Source organism: Stomoxys calcitrans, chromosome 3, assembly GCF_963082655.1.
Source record: "Stomoxys calcitrans chromosome 3, idStoCalc2.1, whole genome shotgun sequence".
NCBI lineage: Eukaryota > Metazoa > Arthropoda > Insecta > Diptera > Muscidae > Stomoxys > Stomoxys calcitrans.
This window is the reverse complement of record NC_081554.1, coordinates 182,879,494-182,883,771: the sequence shown is the minus strand read 5'-3', so window position 1 is coordinate 182,883,771 and position 4,278 is coordinate 182,879,494.

The window sequence follows — 4,278 nt, the reverse complement described above, 5'->3', positions numbered from 1 at the left end:
AATTTATGTTTATTTGGAAAGTAGAGAAACATGACAAGTTAAACGGCGTTAAGTTTGGCCGGGCCGAACTTTGGACACCCACCACCTCGACTATATGTGTAAACCACCTTTCATCAAAATTCGGTAAAAATAATATACCCTATATCCCATAGCAGTTATAACAAAATATGTTCCGATTTGGACCAAATAATAATAAGTATACTAGCTATATCTAAATATAAACCGATCTGAACCATATACGAAACGGATATCGAAAAGCCTAACATAAGTCACTGTATTAAATTTCAGTGGAATCGGATTATAAATGCGCCTTTTATGGGGCCAAGACTTTAAATCGAGATATCGGTCTACATGGCAGCTATATCCAAATCTGGAAAAATTTGGGTCAAGTTGCAGAAAATTGTCGAAAAACCTAACACAAGGCACTGTCCCAAATTTCGGCGAAATCGGACAATAAATGCGCATTTTATGGCCCCAAAACCTAAAACCGAAAGATCGGTCTTTATGCAGCTATATCCAAATCTGGACCGATCTGGTCCAAAGGATGTCGAGGGCCCAACACAACTCACTGTCCCAAATTTCATCAAAATCGGATAACAAACCTGGCTTTTATGGGCCTAAGACCCTAAATCGGAGCATCGGTCTATATGACAGCTATATCCAAATCTGAACCGATCTGGGTTAAATTGACGAAGGATGTCGAAGGGCGTAATACAACTCACTGTTCCAAATTTAACCAAAATCGGATAATAAATCTGGCTTTTATGGGCCTAAGGCCCTAAATCGAAGGATCGGTCTATATGGCAGCTATATCGAAATCTGAACCGATCTGGGCCAAATAAACGAAGGATGCAGAAGCGCCCAACGCAACTCACTGTCCCACATTTCATCAAAATCGGATAATAAATCTGACTTTTATGGGCCTAAGACCCTAAATCGGAGCATGGGTCTATATGACAGCTATATCCAAATCTGAACCGATCTGAGCCAAATTAAGTAAGGAAGTCGAAGGGCCTTACACAACTCACTGTCCCAAATCTCAGCAAAATCGGATAACAAATGTGGCTTTTATGGGCCTAAGGCCCTAAATCGGAGGATCGGTCTGTATGGCAGCTAATCCATATCTGAATCGATCTTGGCCAAATTGAAAAAGGATGTCGAAGGGCGTAATACAACTCACTGTTCTAAATTTCAGCAAAATCCGAAAATAAATGTGGCTTTTATAGGCCTAAGACCCTAAATCGGAGCATCGGTCTATATGGCAGCTATATCGAAAGCTAAACCGATCTTGGCCAAATTGAAGAAGGATGTCGAAGGGCGTAATACAACTCACTGTTCTAAATTTCGGATAATAAATCTGGCTTTTATGGGCCTAAGACTCTAAATCGGCGGATCGGTGTATATGGCAGCTATATTCAAATCTGGACCGATCTGGGTCAAATTGACGAAGGATGTCAAAAGGCCTAAAACAACTCTTTGTTCCAAATTTCAGCAAAATCAGATAATAAATGTGGCTTTTATGGGCCTAGGACCCCAAATCGGCGGATCGGTCTATAGGGGGCTATATCAAGATATAGTCCCGTATAGCCCATCTTCGAACTTGCTTATGGCCAAAACCTGCTTATCGCCAAAAAAAAGAATCTGTTCAAATTTTTAGCTCAATATCTCTATTTTTAAAGAATGTAATGTGATTTCAACAGATAGACGGACAGACGGACGGACATGACTAGATCGTCTCAGATTTTTTCGCTGATCAAGAATATATATACTTTATAGGGTCGGAAATGGATATTTCAATGTGTTGCAAACGGATTTACAAAATGAATATACCCCCATCCTTCGGTGGTGGGTATAAAAATGGAGAAAGTTGGGAACCACAACCGCCGTAACCGAAACGAATGACACCAGTTTTGAGATAAAGCAAAGAATAATACTGGCGAACGGAGGCCACCGTAGCGCACACATTAGCATGTCTGTCTATGACGCTGCACGCCTGGGTTCGAATCCTGGTGAAAACATTAGAACAAATTTTCAGCGGTAGTTTTTCACTCCTAGTGCTGGCGACATTTGTGAGGTGCTATGCCATGTTAAAACTTCTCCCTAAAGAGATATCGCATTGCGGCAAGCTGAACGTCTGGGTTATAAGAAAGAGGCCCCCTATCATTGAGCTTAAAATTTGAATCGGACAGCACTCAGTGATATGTGAGAAGTTTACCCCAGTTCCTTAGTGAAATGTTCATGGCCAAATTTGCATTTGCAATACAGGCAAAAAGATGCTACTTTGGATTTAATAGGCAGTTTAGAAACAAGTAAGAGCGTAGTAAGAGCTAAGTTCGGCCGGGCCGAATCTTATATACCCTCCACCAAGGATCGCATTTGTCGAGATTTATAAGCAGTATATCATTTTATGCAAACAAAGAATATTGAATAAGAACTATTATGATATTGGAGCTATATCAAGTTATAGTCCGATTCGGACCATAAATGAATGCTAAACATTGTAGAAGTCATTGTGTGATATTTCAGTTCATTCGGATAAGAATTGCGCCTTGTAGGGGCTCATGAAGCAAAATCGGGAGATCAGTTTATATGGGAGATGTATCAAGCTTTTGATCGATTCAGACAATATTAGACACGTATGTTGAGGGTCATGAGAGAAGCCCTTGTAAAAAATTTCCTCCAAATCGGATGAGAATTGCGCGCTCTATTGGCTCAAGAAGTCGAGATACAAGATCGGTTTATATAGCAGCTATACCAGATTATGAACCGATTTGAATCATACTTAACACATTTATTGGTAAAGATACGGAAACACTACGTGTATTCTGTGCCCTCTAGAGGCTTAAGAAGTCAACGCCCAATATTGGTTTATATGGCAGCTATATCAAAACATGGACCGATTTGTCCCATTTACAATCCAAACCGACCTACACTAATAAAAAGTATTTTTGCAAAATTTCATGCGGCTAGCTGAACTCCTTCGAAGGTTAGCATGCTTTCGACAGACAGACGGACGATCAAGAAGATTTATACCTTATGGGGTCTCATACGCATATTTCGAGGTGTTAAAAACAGAATAGCGAATTTAGTATACCCCCATCCTATGGTGGAAGGCATAACAAGGCCACCTCTCGACAGACGAAGATTACACAATGCAAGACACTGATACTATCCGTGTTGTTATATGATTCCGATGCATGGGTACTTGTGAAATCAGATGAGGCAGTGCTTGGAGTGTTTGAGAGAAAGATTCTTCGTAAAATAAAAAAAACCTGTTTGCGTGCATGTAGAATGTAGGCGACGTATGAACCACGAGCTGTATGATGACGATAGCATAGTTACACGCATCAAAATACAACGGCTGCGTTGGCAAGGTCATGTTGTCAGAATGGATGAAGAAGCTCCAGCAAAGAAGTCTTTTGAAGACAAACACGGTGGTACACGCAAACCGGGACGACCAAAATCTCAATAGAAAGATCAAGTTGTGGGCGACACTTCGAAACTTATACTCAAAGACTATAAAATGAGAGCAGAAGATAGAGACGGTAGTGGAACAAATGTTCTGTCATAGCCAATTAAAGTAAAGTAAGTACGAATTGTGAAGCTAACTATTCACTATAGTTAAGAAACACTGGAAGCACTTTGGTTAAATGAATCTAAAGCGCCTCATCTCTTCCCTCAGGATAAAGTGAAGAACCAATTACACCATCAGTCTAGTGTGAATTCCATTTACCGATTAATCCTTAAATTTGTTTCATCTTATAACTATTATCCTTTAAATTCCCATAGCAAGCTCAATAAACTTGCGTAATCACATCAGAAAATCCATGAAAAGCTACATGAAAATCCATAAAAAAAAAATTCCACTCACCGAACTTTTAACTTTTTCAATCTTAACATAGTTTTGTCATAAAATCCACTGGAGAACAACAAAATCACAATTTGATAATGTTTAGCCAAGTGCTCGTTTGCGAGTTTTCAAGTAGATTTTTATATTTTCCCATATGTGTGTGTGTGTGTGTGTGAGTGTGTTTGTCTCCTCTCTGTTTGTTGTCATAGCAGTGTGAATGGCATTCTGATTGATTTCAAAACACATCTGGGACCCTTGTGGTGGCCATGTGAGAAGTTTGGCTGTGAAATCAAAGTTTTTTGCCATATGATGGAAACGTAAGAGTCCAAAGGCAAAAAAAAAATAGAAAAGAAATGAACAAAAGTGTGGAAACTGTTGGAAAGTGTTGCATTTCTTGTATGGGCTCTTGACATTTCTAGGAACTACAG